Source organism: Hevea brasiliensis, chromosome 14 (genome assembly GCF_030052815.1).
Source record: "Hevea brasiliensis isolate MT/VB/25A 57/8 chromosome 14, ASM3005281v1, whole genome shotgun sequence".
Classification (NCBI taxonomy): Eukaryota; Viridiplantae; Streptophyta; class Magnoliopsida; order Malpighiales; family Euphorbiaceae; genus Hevea; species Hevea brasiliensis.
In genome coordinates, this window is record NC_079506.1 from 28,551,499 (window position 1) to 28,569,018 (window position 17,520).

General features: G+C 36.9%; 1 non-coding gene and 1 pseudogene across 1 annotated transcript; both read right to left on the reverse strand.

Annotated features, from left to right (window-relative positions):
* Positions 1-1,969: 1,969 nt before the first annotated feature.
* On the reverse strand, positions 1,970-2,076 carry LOC131173564 (small nucleolar RNA R71). Its single transcript, XR_009143880.1, has one exon. It is a non-coding gene; the product is annotated as a small nucleolar RNA R71 (small nucleolar RNA).
* A 13,758-nt stretch (positions 2,077-15,834) lies between these two features.
* Positions 15,835-17,293, reverse strand: LOC110663339 (scopoletin glucosyltransferase-like; annotated as a pseudogene).
* Positions 17,294-17,520: the final 227 nt, after the last annotated feature.

A 17,520-nucleotide genomic window follows, 5' to 3' on the forward strand; every position in this document is an offset into this window, starting at 1 on the left:
CGGGTCATGTAAGTAGACCCATGTAATCTACAGGGACCCGTGTAAGTCTCTGCCAGGCGCAAGCTTGAAGAACCTTATGGGAACAACAATACACGGCCCGTGTAATCAAGCCCGTGTAGTTGGCACAGACCCATGTAACTCTTTGTGCCAATGTAAGATTTTGCAGTTCCACTCCAGCAAGTTACACAGCTCTGCATGTCCAGACCCGTGTAGTGACACACGGGCCGTGTACTATGCGGCAGGTCAAATTCCCGCTCTTGTTTCCTAATTCAAACGAGACTCCTAAAGCCTTTTGGACTCACAAATGACCTAACCCTAGAGCAACAACTATAAATAGAAAAGAAAACATCAGAAAAAGGGGTTGGTTTTTGTTAGGATTGGTTCGGTGGCAGGCTAGCATTTTATCTTTCGATAGCACAAATCCAGCTGTCTCGAGGAGAGAAACATCAGTGCCAGAAGAGGTTTCCCAGCTGAAGCTCCACAAGATCAAAGCTGCAACTCTCTTTGGTTCCTTCGTTTCATCTCCCTAGATAGATTTCTATTGTTTTATTTCTTTTACATGATTCTCTTTTTACTGTTTTTACCTTTTAACATGATGTTTGCTGAACTCACCATGAGTGAGTAGTTTTCTTATTCTGGATTTGGGAGAGTAGCGCTTGTAATTATTATTATGGATAAACGCTAAGTTTTATTTATTGGATTTGAGATTCGTTTCTTGATTTTATTTCTTGTGATCTTAATGCATGCTATGTGCTGGTACCCACTTAGCCATGATTGTAATGTTAATTAAAGGACTGAAAGATAAAGATTAACATTAGAAAATCAAGATCTTGAACCTAGGAATTCTGACCTAGACATAGGCTGATACCTTTGTGGAACTTCAAAATCGGTCAAAAATCTTAAAGGATTTTAATTAATTTAATCACCACAAAAGTAGGGTTTGAGTTAATTAGAATACACCCCAGGTGCCTTGAGAGAGGATTTAGGATAACTTAGGACTGATTTCCATCAAGGAAAATGATTCCTCAATTTAGTAAATAAACGAGATAACATCCCTAGTAAGATTCAAGTGTGAAATCTTAATTCCAGAATTATTTCAAAATAGACCATTCATTTTAAGTTTACCATTTTAGTGTTTAAAGTCAACAAGCTTCATTCCCTAAGCATTCGACAGCCTAGACAGTCAAAATTACTGTGTAGATTGGTACTTGCTAAATAAAAATTTCTCGTGAGAACGATACTCTACTTATCACTTTATTACTTGTTAGCGATCCGTGCACTTGCGGGGTTGTAAAACCAGGCAAACAAGTTTTTGGCGCCGTTGCTGGGGAATGCTTTTGTTTTAGTAATATCAAGCGATAGGCAATTTAGCTGATTTAGGCAATTATATTTATTATCTAATTTTATTTTACTAGTTGTATTTTTTGTCTTTTCTCTCAGGTGCTCAATCTGGTATATGACCAGAACAAGGCTAGAAGAAGAAATTTTGGATTGTGATCCAGAGATAGATAGAGCTCTGAAAGCCATCAGGAGGGAAAGAAAACATCAAGAGCACGGTCAAGGAGATCCTGAAATTCCAACCATGGCCGATAACAATGACAGACCAAGACTCTTGAGAGATTACGGAGCTCCATCTGTCCAAGGATTTCAACCCAGTGTCACTAGACCCACAGTGGAAGCCAACAACTTTGAATTAAAACCAACATGGCTCCAAATGATTCAATAAACCCAGTTTGCAGGTTCACCAACAGAAGACCCACACTATCACCTCCAGTGCTTTCTTGCCCTATGTGACACATTCAAAATGAATGGAGTGTCTGATAAAGCAATAAGACTTAGAGCATTCCCATTCTCCCTTCGGGACAGAGCAAGGAAGTGGTTACTTTCTCAATCGGCTAGAACGTTCACAACTTGGGAAAACCTATCTCAAGCTTTTCTAGCAAGGTATTTTCCACCTGCAAAGACTGCAAAACTGAGGCTTGAGCTCAACACCTTCAGACAAAAGGAAGGGGAATCACTCTATGATGCATGGGAAAGATACAAAGACCTGCAGAGGGAATGTCCACACCATGGTATAGAGGATTGGCTATTAGTGCAAAATTTCTATAATAGATTACTACCCTCTACAAGGAGCACAGTTGATTCAGCTGCAGAGGGTGATCTAATGGAGAAAATAGTGCCACAAGCACTTGAACTTCTAGAAAGGGTTGCATACCATAATTATGAGTGGTCAAATGAAAGAGGAAATGCAAGGAAAACTGTAGGGGTACTGGAAGTAGACGCCCTAAGCATGATAAATGCTCAGTTTGATCAGCTCACAAGGAAACTCGAAAGAATGCAAGCCAATGCAGTTGGTACAAACAGTCAACATGAAGACAGCTATGGAAGAGGATAGATGAATTCAGAATACAGCAATTTCAATGAACCCTCCTCAGAACAGATGAACTATGTGAATAATGGAGGAAAACTTCAATCAGAGGCAGCCAACAATCCATATTCAAATACTTACAACCCTGGATGGAGGAACCACCCAAATTTCTCATGGTCCAATCAGCAGAATCAACCAATAAACAAGCAACAAGGGTACAAACCACCAGCACCCCCTGGATTTTAGAACATAGGTCAAAAATTTACACAGTCATCACTACCTCTCTAACCTCAATAACTTGAACCGAAAATGACCATGGAAACCATGATGGAAGGATTCCTAGTAGCTAAATAACAACAAAATGAATTGATTAAACAGCTGACTTCCAGAGTGGACTAACTTGCTACTCATAACAAGATGCTAGAGAATCAAATCGCTCAGTAAGCAAGTTCTTCAAGTAAGGCTACTGGCAAGCTGCCTAGCCAACCAGAAATGAACCCAAGGGAGCATTGTAAGGCAGTTACACTGAGGAGTGGGAGAACTCTAGTACAACCAGAGGTAGAACTGGCAGAGGAAACCATAAAAAAATCTAAAGACCAAGCAGAGGAAAAGGAGGAAGAAGCTAAAAAAGATCAGGAAGAGGAAGCAAGGAAGATGAAGAAATTACCAGAGCCATACCAACCTCCCCTACCTTTTCCTCAGATATTTCAGAAAGCCAAATTGGACAAGCAGTTTGGGAAGTTTTTGGAGGTTTTACAGAAACTTTATATCAACATTCCCTTCACTGAAACACTTTCTCAGATGCTGTCTTATGCCAAATTTCTTAAGGAAATTCTGTCAAAGAAGTGAAAGCTAGAAAACTATGGAACAGTAGCTCTAACAAAGGAGTGCAGTGCCATACTACAAAACAAATTGCCTCCAAAGTTGAAAGATACAGGAAGCTTCTCCATACCTTGCCTCATTGGTGACAAGAAAATAGACAAGGCCCTCTGCGATCTTGGAGCAAGCGTCAGTTTAATGCCTTTATCAATATGCAAAAAGCTGGAGATCGGGGAACTGAAACCCACAACAATCTTATTGCAATTAGCTAATCGATCTGTTAAATATCTTGTAGGAATACTTGAGAACATTCCTATCAAAGTGGGCAAATTCTTCATTCCAATGGACTTTGTTGTCCTTGAGATGGAAAAAGATGTTAAAATTCCTATCATCTTGGGAAGACCATTCTTGGCAATTGCCGGAGCTATCATAGACATAAAAAATGGGCGACTAACTCTCAAAGTAGGAGAAGAAGAAGTGGACTTCAACTTGTTCAACACGATAAAACACAAATTTGAACCTGGTGAATGCTTCAAAGTTAACACAATTGACGAATATGTTGAAAAGGAATTTCATAAGACCCATCCTAAATATCCTCTTGAAGCATGTATTGTGCACAGCCACACAGTGGATGATGAAATTACAGAAATAGCAGCCTATGCACAATAGTTAACAGCTCATCCATCCTTACCCTTAGCTAAAGCTTCCGAGATGGAGAAGTTGAAGGAGGAACAAACCAAAGGTAAGCTCCAAAAAAACGCCAAATAGGTAGAGCTTAAACCTCTCCCATCCTCACTATGGTACGCATTTCTGGACTCAAATTCTAAATATCCTATTATAATCAATGCTGGCCTGTCTAAGTTAGAAGAGGAAAAAGTGCTAAGAGAACTTAGGATCCATAGCAAAGCTATAGGGTATAAATAGAAAACCTGAAGGGAATCAACTCTTTGATTTGCATGCATAGGATACTCATGGAAGAAAACAGTAAACCCATAATCGAACACCCAAGAAGACTTAACCCAAACATGAAAGAAGTAGTCAAGAAAGAAATCTTAAAACTATTAGATGCAGGTATCATATACCCAATCTCTGATAGTAAATGGGTTAGTCCAGTACATGTAGTTCCTAAGAAAGGTGGGACAACTGTTATCCAAAATGCAAACAATGAACTAATCCCTACTAGAGTAGTCACTGGTTAGCGGATGTGCATAGACTATAGGAAATTAAACAGTGCTACCAAAAAAGACCATTTCCCTCTCCCCTTCATTGACCAAATGTTAGAAAGATTAGCGAAACACTCTTATTTTTGTTATCTAGATGGGTATTCGGGATTCTTTCAAATCCCTATTCACCTAAAAGACCAAGAAAAGACAACATTCACTTACCCCTATGGAACATTTGCATATAGGAGAATGCCTTTTGGTCTTTGTAATGCCCCTGCTACCTTTCAAAGATGCATGATGGCTATCTTTTCTGATTATATTGAAGATATCATGGAAGTTTTTATGGATGATTTTTCTGTCTATGGAACTACTTTTGATGATTGCCTAGCTAATTTATCTAAGGTGTTGCAAAGATGTGAAGAATCAAACTTGGTCCTAAATTGGGAAAAATGCCACTTCATGGTAAGGGAAAGCTTAGTTCTGGGACATTTGATATTAGAAAGAGGATTTGAAGTTGATAAGGCAAAATTTGAGATCATTGAAAACATGCCACCACCAACATCAGTCAAGGGAGTTTGAAGCTTTTTGGGACATGCAGGATTCTACAGGAGATTCATCAAGGACTTTTCCAAAATAGCTAAACCACTCACTAACTTGTTAAGTTAAGATGTTCCCTTTGATTTGATGAAAATTGCCTTGTCTCCTTTAACAGGATCAAAGAAGCCTTGATATCAGCACCAATAATGCAACCACTAAATTGGGAGCTACCATTCTAGGTGATGTACGACGCGAGTGACTATGCAGTTGGAGCATTGCTCGAGCAAAGAAAGGATAAAAAGCTCCATGCTATTTATTATGCTAGCAAGACATTAGATGATGTGCAAATCAACTATGCCACCACAGAGAAGGAATTCCTAGCAGTGGTGTTTGCAATGGACAAGTTGAGATCTTACCTCATTGGGTCAAAAGTCATTGTATTCACAGATCATGCTACAATCTGGTACCTTTTGAACAAGAAGGAAGCAAAACCAAGGCTAATTCGATGGATTATACTCCTGTAAGAATTTGACCTTGAAATCAAGGACAAAAAAGGATCAGAAAATGTAGTAGCTGATCATCTCTCCAGACTAAAATTGGAGCACATAGAGGACTTCGAAGATTTATCAATTGATGATTCATTTCCTAATGAACAATTACTTGCATTCTCCAAGGCTCCATGGTACGCTGACTTTGTTAATTTTCTTGTATGCAGGGTACTGCCTCCAAACATGACTTATCAGCAAAGGAAGAAATTCCTACATGATGTGAGATATTACTTATGGGAGGAACCTCTACTATACAAGAGATGTAATGATGGGCTAATAAGAAGATGCATATCAGAGGAAGATATGGAAAGTATCATTTATCACTGCCATTTATCGTTATATGGAGGCCATTTAGGCACCTCAAAAACTGTAGCAAAAATTTTGCAAGCAGGGTTTTACTGGCCACATTTGTTTAAGGATGTAAGATCCTTTGTGCTAGGTTGTGATCAATGCCAAAGAATAGGTAACAGTTGAAGAAGGAATGAAATGCCACTGCATGGTATACTTGAGATAGAATTGTTTAATGTATGGGGAATAGACTTCATGGGCCCATTTCCCTCTTCCCATGGAAACAAGTATATTCTGGTTGGAGTTAATTATGTGTCAAAATGGGTAGAAGCAATTGCAACAATGACCAATGATGCTAGAGTGGTCACAAGGTTCCTTAAAAAGAACATCTTCACAAGATTTGGCACACTGCGAGCAATAATCAACAATGGAGGGAGTCACTTCTGCAACCAACAATTCGAAACACTACTGAAAAAGTATGGAGTGACTCACAAGGTGGCCAAACCTTATCATCCTCAAACCAGCGGTCAAGTAGAAATATCAAACAGGGAACTGAAGCAGATTCTGGAGAAAACTATAAACAGATCTAGGAAGGACTGGTGCATGAAGTTAGATGATGCACTTTGGGCATACCGCACTGCATATAAAACCCCAATTGGCACAACATCCTTTCGACTGGTTTATGGAAAATCATGCCATCTCCCTGTTGAACTTGAGCATAAAGATTACTTGGCAATTCAGATATTAAACTTTGACCTCAAAGCTGCTGGTGAGAAAAGGCTCTTACAACTAGATGAGTTGGAAGAAATCCGACAGGATGCATATGAAAACGCCAAAATCTTCAAGGATAAAACCAAAAGATGGCATGATAGGCGCATAATAAGGAAAGAGATAAAAGAAGGAGATCTTGTCCTGTTATTTAACTCTAGATTAAAACTCTTTCTAAGGAAGCTAAAATCAAGATGGTCAGGACCTTTCAAGGTCACCCAAGTCTTCCCACATAGAGCAGTAGAAGTGTGGAGCGAAACCTCAAGTGCATTTAAGGTCAATGGGCAAAGGCTGAAGCCTTACTTTCAGGGAGAACCCATAGAAACCTGAGTCAATTGCACTCTCGACCATCCTACGGACAGATCATAAATAAGCAAAGTCCAGCTAAAAACTATAGACAAGTGCTTTTTGGAGGTAACCCAAAAAATTTTTTTGAACTTTTCTTCTTTTCTTTTTCTTTAATATTGATTTTTTCTTTCGTACTCATTAGCATTTCATCTTGTAGGACTTTAGAAAAGGGGAATAGAGATCAAGAGAGGAAGGGAATCACCAAGTCAAAACCATAAAAGGGAAAACTGAACAAAACCGAGGAAGTAACTCTATTGCTAATCTTTGGATCCATTTCATGTGTTGTGATAATAATAATTTTCATTTGGGAAATTTTTGAAAAATTAGAACATTACACGAGTAGTGTACTGGTTTTACATGCCCCGTGTAACTTTCTGGAAGTCTGTAAATTTCTTGCATTTTCAACTCCTCGAGAGACAAAAAATTACACGGGTTCATAGCCCAATTTACACGGACCGTGTAATGTCTCTAGCAGAATAACTTAAAGCCAAAAATTTACACGGGCCTCTTAGTATTTGACACGGGCCGTGTAACATATCCAGTAAAGCAACCCGAGAGAGAGAAAGTTACACGGGTCCCAGAGCTCATTTACACGGGCCATGTACTATAATAGAATTTGAAATTTTCAAGCAGAAATTTACACGGCCCTATATGTCGGGATCTGTGTACTTTATTGTAGACGCGACTCCTAGGGCGCGAAATGCGTGAAACGAAAAGTCCTAATAGCTTTTTAAATGCACCCCTAACATTAAAACCCTTTATAAACACAAAACCCTTCATCTCCTCCCTTCCTAGCCTATAAAAACCTCTCAAATCTCATTTTCCTTCACCAAAATCCTACTCTTCTCCTTCCTAAAAACTCATCCATGGCTCTTGCAAAGAGATCTGCAAGAAGGATCGGCTCTTCTTCGAGGCAAAGAGGAGAATCCTCACCTTCTCCACCTCAGCCTCCACCCCAACGCCCAAGAATAAGGGTAGCCACTCCCCAACCATCTCAACAAGCCCAGACTCCACCACAACCACAGCCACAACCAGCTCCACAACCCGAAATCTCCATTCCTTGGGGATTTCGTGGTGATGCCCACAAGGCAATGTGCACTCAGCACCACTCCCAGAAAATAAGCTCCACCAAATACATGGATTTTTCGCTTTTGGAGCAAATTGGGTTGCAAGATGAAATCAATGGGCTACTTGATAGCATCGAGTGGACAAGGATCGCCCAACTCCAATTCCTAGCCTACAAAGACACCACGCTAGAACTTTTGGGTAGCTTCAAGGCCACCTTATGGCCTACCAATAGGGAGGACAGGGGTAGGATTGAATTTCACCTCCTTAGTGTCGACCGAGTAATGAACATAGACGAGTTTAATGCCATCTTTGGCTTTGACAGCACCGGCCACCAAGAGATCCCAAGGAACCACATGCTCTATAACAATATCAATTTCTGGAGTTCTATTGCCCCGAACACAGAGCCCTACAACTCCAGCAAATCCAAATCCATGGGCATCACTAGTCCAGCCCTGCGATATATGCATCGGTTCGCCGCCCACACCATCATGGACTGTAGCGATAGCCTTGGCGTTGTCAATGCCAGCGAGCTCTTCTTCTTGTAGTGCATGGTCACTGGACAGTGGTGCAGCACCGACTTCTTTTTGTGTAACCATCTCTGATGCCTCTGTCAACAATCTACCGGGCACATTGTGTTTGGAGGCCTTGTCACAACCATTGCCCTCCACTTCAGCTTTATTCTAGGACATCACAGACTTCGCTTTGTCACTGGAACGTCAAGAATTAATCAAACTATCTGCATATCCATGGGGATATGTAAGAAGGTGGGCAACAAATGCTACTTGCTGGATGCTGAAGGAAACACCATCCCTCGAAGAGACGAAGCAAGAGAAGGACCTGGTGAGACTTCGCAACCTCAAGAAGAAGGCCAAGAGCGAATGTTCGAAGAGTCCCCCGTTCGAATGCCTCTATACACACCACCACTGATAGATCCGGTCCTCGCATACCTACAGCACATGGACACCACAATATACAGCAGGATGCGAGCTATCGAGGACAGCCTCCAGGAACCACACAACAAACTGGACATGCTAATGGACAAGCTAGATGAAGAGGATGAGGAGGAAGAGGAGCCAGGATCACCAGTATCACCATCATCATCATCAGAGGCCTTTTAGAGCTAGGACTATAGGATATGATCTTTATTGTAATATCTTACATGCCTTAGCCCTATATTGCAATCATAGGTCTCTTTTATTTACTTTATATTCAAAAATTTTCCATACTTAATAAATAATATGCTTCCTTAAAATTTTTGTACGTTTTATCTAATTTTGCACATTATTCTAACATTGAGGACAATGTCTAGTTTGAGTTTGGGGGGGGGGGGGGGGGATACAATTGCATTTGCATATCATTATATGCACATCATTGCATTGTTTAAATTCAGCTACATCATTCTTGTGTATCAAAATTTTTGAGAATTTTTGAACAATTTTGGATTTTAAATTGTGAAACTTAGCACCATACACAAATTTTAGTAAGCTAATAATTGGACTCCACGGGATAGAGGAATGAACGTATCTAGATAGGCAAAAAGGGATTCTAACATGTTGTTTGTGAAGAAACTAATCTCTTTAATGGAACTAGACTAGTTAAAGCTCTTCATAAACTTGTAAAATTAGGAGAACAATTTTTGAAATACAAGCAAACCTAAAAATTGCCTCACTAGCTCTAGAACATATCTCTTGGACCTATCAAGGCGAAATCCTAGCATATGTTTGATGAAGAAATAATTAAGGCATTCTTTGATATAACCTCACTAAGCCTTAGCCACCCCTAATTAAAATGAATATCCCTTGTAGCCAACTTGAAGCCTATGTTTATCCCTTAGAATTTATTGCTTACCCATGTTATTTACCTAGCCCCTCGCTTAAACACCTACCATACCCTTTTGAGGAAGCAAAAGGCATAAGGAAAATGAAGAGAGGATGTGAAACTCAAGAAAGAATGCAAATGTGCAATTGAAATCAAAGAAAAATTTGCCTTTCCAATCTAGCAAAAGCAATGAGTTTGGGGGAGAGGACAAAAAGGAAAAAGAGAAGAGGTCCCAAGACAAGTATCATGGAAGCATGCTTGGCACTATAAAAAGCCAAAAGCCACTCTTCTCCATACAAAATGTGTAGAAACGAACTTAGTATACTTGGATTTTATGCATACATGCTATCCTCATATTTGCATTCCCTAAAAACCTTTCATTGGCAACCAAGTCATTATCCCTTTAGCCCCATTACAACCCCTTTAAAGACCTTTTGATCTTTTAAAAAGTGCATGCTATATTAGTGGAGATAGAAAATTGAAATATGGCTATGGAGTTAGAATTGAATTACTTCATCACAATTACTCACAAAAGAGGCAATTTTAGGGGAGTTAGTGTTTCTCAAATCTATCCTGATAAGACAGGTTATTTGTGGCTTATTAATGGTCTTGTATAGAGGAATAATTTGTCGAAACATCATGAAATGAGGTGAAGTTCCAAACAGGCAGCTATTAGAACCCTTATGCCTTGAAAGAGGGAAATTGGTATGAAGGTTGGAGGAGTTTAATTCTATGCTTATTAAATTGATGGTTGTATTCCTAAGTATCCCCTGAAATGTGTTTTAAAACAGAGTTTTGTTTTGCTTAAGGACAAGCAAAAGTTTGAGTTTGGAGGTATTTGATACACTTGAATTGTATAGATGTTTTTAAACACAATTGCATACTATTTCATGGCATTTAGGCAAGTATTTTCATGCATAATAGTTGATTTCATTAGTTTTTTGTAATTCCTATTGTAAAGCCCTTAATTTTATGTTTTCTGCATCATTTCAGGTGTTTGGGTGAAGCCCCAGATGTATAGGAGTGCAAAGGAAAGCTTGGAGGAGTCAAGAGACAGAGAATTGTTGCTGATACAAAGTACACGGGTCGTGTAAACCAAGCCCCAGACCCGTGTAACTCTCTGCCAGAAGAAAGCCAAGAGAATCGATGAGAAACACAAGTACACGGGTCATGTAAGTAGACCCGTGTAATCTACAGGGACCCGTGTAAGTCTCTGCTGAGCGCAAGCTTAAAGAACCTTATGGGAACAACAGTACACGGCCCGTGTAATCAGGCTCGTGTAGTTGGCACAGACCCGTATAACTCTCTGTGCCAATGCAAGATTTCGTAGTTCCACTCCAGCAAGTTACACGACCCTGCATGTTGGGACCCGTGTAGTGACACACGGGCTGTGTACTATGCGGCAGCTCGAATTCCCGCTCTTGTTTCCTAATTCAAATGAGATTCCTAAAGCCTTTTGGACTCACAAATGACCTAACCCTAGAGCAATAACTATAAATAGAAAAGAAAACATCAGAAAAAGGGGTTGGTTTTTGTTAGGATTGGTTCGATGGCAGGCTCGCTTTTTATCTTTTGACAGCACAAATCCAGCCGTCTCGAGGAGAGAAACATCAGTGCCAGAAGAGGTTTTGCAGATGAAAATCCACAAGATCAAAGCTACAACTCTCTTTGGTTCCTTCGTTTCATCTCCCTAGGCAGATTTCTATTGTTTTATTTCTTTTACATGATTCTCTTTTTACTGTTTTTACCTTTTAACATGATGTTTGTTGAACTCACCATGAGTGAGTAGTTTTCTTATTCTGGATTTGGGAGAGTAGCGCTTGTAATTATTATTATGGATGAATGCTAAGTTTTATTTATTGGATTTGAGATTCGTTTCTTGATTTAATTTCTTGTGATCTTAATGCATGCTATGTGTTGGTACCCACTTAGCCATGATTGTAGATGTTAATTGAAGGACTAAAAGGTGAAGATCAAGATCTTGAACCTAGGAATTCTGACCTAAACATAGGCTGATACCTTTGTGGAACTTCAAAATCGGTCAAAAATCTTAAAGGATTTTAATTAATTTAATCACCACGAAAGTAGGGTTTGAGTTAATTAGAATACACCCTAGGTGCCTTGAGAGAGGATTTTGGATAACTTAGGACTAATTTCCATCAAGGAAAACGATTCCTTAATTTAATAAATAAATGAGATAACATCCCTAGTAAGATTCAAGTGTGAAATCTTAATTCCAGAATTGTTTCAAAATAGACCATTTCATTTTAAGTTTACCATTTTAGTGTTTAAAGTCAACAAGCTTCATTCCCTAAGCATTCGACAGCCTAGACAGTCAAAATTACTGTGTAGATTGGTACTTGCTAAACAAAAATTCCTCATGGGAACGATACTCTACTTATCACTTTATTACTTGTTAGCGATCCGTGCACTTGCGGGGTTGTAAAACCAGGCAAACAATTATTGCTTGCACCAATAATTTGCTTGTAAGGACATTTTCCTTATTATCCAATTAAGACAATTCATCTTGCTAATCTGGTGAATTTACATCTCATAATTTTAATGATTATTGTATGCCAATTAGAATAGTTGTTGAAAATCCTGTAGCTCATGTTCACACACAAAATGGTATGGCAGAATCATTTATTAAACAATTGTAATTAATTGCAAGGCCATTATTTATGAGAACAAAACTCCTTATTTCTGTTTAAGGACATGTTATTCTGCATGCAACAACACTTATATACACCAAGCCAATATCTTAACATAAGTTCTCCCCTTTACAATTGGTTTTGGGTTAGAAACCAAATATTTCTCATCTAAGAATTTTTGGATGTGTGGTGTATATTCCAATTGCTCTACCACTATGCATTAAGATGGGTCCTCAAAAGAGGTTGAGAATATATGTCAGCTATGAGTCTCCCTCTATAATTAAATATCTTGAGTCTTTGACAAGAGATTTATTTACGGCTAGATTTGTCAATTTTCACTTTGATGAATCAATTTTTCTGACATTGGGGGGAAGAAAATAAGCATCTTGATCCTTGTACCAGGCAGTATGAACTAGAAGTTCTAAAGATGATTCATTTACAAAACATTGCCAATCTATTTCTAGAGGCATTCACTAACCCAATGAGAGTAAATAAATCTCATATATCAATTGCAAATGCTCTTATTAGAATTGAAGTCCCTGAAGGACAAACTACACAAACTGCTTGTACTAATGAGTCTAAAGCATATCTAAAGCGTGGCAGACCTATCAATTCCAAGGATAAAAATCCCTAAAAACAAAAAGGAGCAAAATTTCAAGATAATCAAACTCCGGCATGAAATACTCCAGCAGAGAAAAATTTTAAAAGAAAACCTATACATGACTAATAAATTTTTAGAAAAAATTTAGGTACCCAAAAGTAATGAAAATGAAGAGATCTCGATAAATTATATCATGTCAGGACAAAGATGGAATCGATATGAAATAAATATCAATAATATTTTTGCATATAATGTAGTGCTCAATATTATGAAAGATGATAAGGATCATGAACCTAAGTCTTTAGAAGAATGTGAATATAGAAACAATTGGCCAAAATGGAATGAAGTAATCAAGGCAGAATTAAATTCACTTAAAAAACGTAAAGTTTTTGGACCTATAGTGTAGACACTAGAAGGTGTCCAACTAGTGATATAAATGGGTAATTGTGCAAAAATGAAATGAGAAAATGAAATCATGAGATATAAAGCTTGACTTGTTAAACAAAGGTTTTTGCAAAGACTTGGTATTGATTATGAGGATTCTTATTGATACAATTACATTTTGATATTTGCTTAGTCTGGCAATTCATTAAATCCTTGAAATACATTTAATAGATGTAGTGACTGCCTATTTCTAAGGCTCACTTGATAAAGATACTTATGTAAAAATCCATGAAGGATTCATGTTCCCTGAAGCATAAAAATCAAATTCTTGATAACTTTATTTAATTAAGTTATATAAAGCTCTATATAAATAAAGCAATCTGGATGCATGTGGTATAATCTCCTTAACGAATATTTGTTGAAAGAAGGTTATAAAAATGGTCTTATATGTCCATGTGTTTTCATAAAAAGATTGGGATATGAATTTTCCATTATTGCAGTTTATGTTGATGATTTAAATATTATTAGAACTCCTAAAGAGCTTTCCAAATTGTAGAATCTTTAATGAAATAATTTGAAATGAAAAACCTTGATAAGACAAAGTTTTATCTCAACCTACAGATCGAGCATTTTAAAAATGGCATCTTTATCCATTAATCAACTTATATATCCAAGGTATTAAAATAATTTTACATGGATATAGCCCATCCATTGAGTTTACCAATGGTTTTATGGTCATTTGACAAGAAAAATAACCTTTTCTGACCTCAAGGAAATGATGAGAAACTCCTTGGTCCTTAAGTACTATCTTAGTGCAATAGGTGCACTAATATATCTTGTAAGTCATACTCGACCTAATATAGCTTTTCTATAAATTTTTTAGCAAGATATAGCTCTACTCCAATCTAAAGACATTGGAAAGGAGTTAAGCACATATTTCAATATTTTCAAGGTATAATGGATATGGGTTTATATTATATTAACATGTCATAACCAGATTTGATTGGTTATGCAAATGTAAGTTATTTATCTTATCCACATAATGGTAGTTCCCAAATAGGCTATATATTTACATGTGGCGGTATAACTATTTCATAACATTTTATAAAACAAACTATGGTTGCTTCTTTTTCTAACCATGTAGAAATTTTAGCAATTCCTGAAACAAATTAAGAATATGTCTCTTTAAGATCAATAATTAAACATAATCAAAATACATGTGGTCTACCAACCAAAAAAGAAGTTTCAACAATTTTGTATGAAGATAACACTACAAGCATAAATCAGTTGAAGGAATGATACATTAAAGAAGATAAGACAAAACATATTTCTCTAAAATTCTTCTTCACTCATGATCTTTAAAAGAATGATGAAATTAATGTTCAAAAAATTCACTTAAGCAACAATTGGAATGCGAAGACTCAAAAATCTCAAATGATATCTTCATAAGGGGGAAGGTTAATACACACTGTACTCTTTTTCTCTTTAGTATAGTTTTTTTGCTACTAGGTTTTCTGGATAAATGTTTTTAATGAGGCAGTATTCATCACGTATTTTATAAAAGAATAATGTAATCTTTTTCCTTCACTAGGATTTTTTCCCACTGCATTTTTTCCTAACAACATTTTAACGAAGCATATTCTTTAATACATAGACATCCAAGGGGGAGTATTATGAATATATTTATGGTGGATGTCCATTAACATTCTTAACTCCGAAACTTGTCATTTTCTATCCATAAGTTCAATGTACTTCATTAAGTATTTCATTAATTATGAACTCTCCATATTGTCATGTCTATAAACATAGGTATTGTATGTATTGTTTTACATGCTTGAAAATCAATAAGAAATTCTATTTTCTCTCAATCTTATCTCTTTTATTATTCTCTTAATTTTTTCTTATTTTAAACACATTTTACTCATCTCATAATTTTTTTAATGTTAAAAACAAAAATTAAAATAAAATAATTTACAATTTAGTCTTTAAAGTATGATAAAAACTATAGCATAATCCCCATATTTTTTATGAGAAATAATCCCTAAGCTATGTTTGAATTAATAAAATTGTCATTCTGTTAAAATTCACCATTAACGAGTTGAAAACTACAATAAATTAGTTTATCACATTATAGTTTTTATAATAGCTTAATACATGTAATTTTAATATTTGAAACAATTTAATTCCTTGTATCTGGATTAATTACTTTGATAATGGTTATTAATTAACAATAAATTTTAATAGAATGTTAATAGAAACATACATCAAACATTAATTTATTTCTTATAAAAAGTGGGGAGATTAAACTATTATTTTTATCCTATTTTAAAATACCAAAAAAAGAACACTTGAAATTTATTCCCATTAGAGAGAACAATTTCCCTATAATTTGAAATGGCATATAATACATTAAAGTTTAAATGTCAAGGCAAATTTATATTAATCTATAGCAGGCCTATAAACTTTGTCTACTTCATAACTTTCGAATTTTCGCCATGTTTTTCAGTTCTCCAACCAAAGCGTTGAAATCAGAGTAAGAGGATCCACCTTCTTCAATAGCTTGCCTTGCCATCACTCCTAACTTCTTCGATCTGCTTCTCATATCCTCTACTTCTTAACCCATCACGACTTGAGTGATTGCTTTTTCTATAACTTTCCTTTCAACATGATCTCTATAAAATCTAATCCATTCCTTAATGCCAACACCAATCCCAATCTTCAAAACCTCTGTCACCAACTTCTCATTATAGAATTGCTCTGAAGACACAAGCCATGTCACCATTGGCTTGCCTGCAGTTACACCTTCAAGTGTAGAATTCCATCTGCAGTGTGTCACAAATCCTCCAATGGCCTCATGATTAAGAATCAACACCTGTGGTGCCATCCTCTTATAATGAGGCCCTTCCGTTCCATTGTTTCCTCAAATCCTTCAGGTAACCACTTCTCTTTTTCTTCTTCATTGTTCATCTCTCTCTTCACTACCCAAATGAATTGCTGTCTGGAAGCTTCAAGACTACTGCAATCTCCATAAGCTGAGAGGCCGTGAAATTGGCCATACTTCCAAAACATATATAAATAACAGAATTGGGTTTCTTGGAATCAAGCCATTTCAAACACTCCTGTTCACCAATGGATGCTTTTTTTTCCTCTTTATGCTTTATCTTCAATTCCCCTGTTGAACAGTGAAACCAGGCCAATATGCCAAGCCCTTCCAATAATAATTTGCATAAGCAGGTTCTAACTCATAGAAACTATTGACAATTACCCTAAAACTCTTTGATTCTGATTCTATTGATGTTTTTAATAACTTGTTAAAGTCAGTTTCAACCTCTTGGCTCTCAGTATCTGGTAGTTGCTTTCTTGTTAACTTTATCTCGCCAGGAAGATGGGGCACAAGAAAGGGTTCTGAATCTAAGGAGACTTTCTTGTATGGCTTGTATTGCTTGATACATTCTCAGGTTCATAAAGAAAAGAAACTAATTCCATGAAACACTAACCTTAGAATTCCAAATTTGGCAGCTGCATCAATAGCCCAAGGAAATAACATATCAGCAACAAGGCAATCGGGGTGGCATTCCTGGAGGAGCTTTTCAAGAGGTTCTTAGAGCATGGATGTAGCCTAGAAAAAATTTCTGATCAAGTGAATTCCACCATTTTCATGGGAAGTGATGGAATCCAGGTTTTTACATCCTTCTGGTAGTCCAGCCTCCAATGAAGGGAACTTCAGGATACGAAGATCAACATTTATACTAAAATTTTTATTTCTTTCGATTGTTTTGGAGAAGAGAAGTGAATTGAGAGGAGTGGTAATAAAAGCAGTCTTTAGGTGTCGCAAAGCAAATAGCTTGGCCATATCTACTGTTGGAATCATATGGCTATGAGCCATGAAGGGAAAGAAAAAAAATGTGCAGTTGATGACCCGAAGTAGCCATTTGTGCATATGAAGAAATAAAAAGAATGATCGATGAAGATATGATAATCTTTGTCTAGTTTTTCTTTTTTATGCTTAGAGGGGTGAACAAATGGTGTCACATAGATCTTGATTTAGAAGACAATTTTGATTTGATTTTCTCGAGTTTAACATTTTTTTTTTAGGGTGAAGGACAAATAAGAAAAAATAAGAAGAGGTAAATAATTTATATACTCCTGTTTGGAAAAA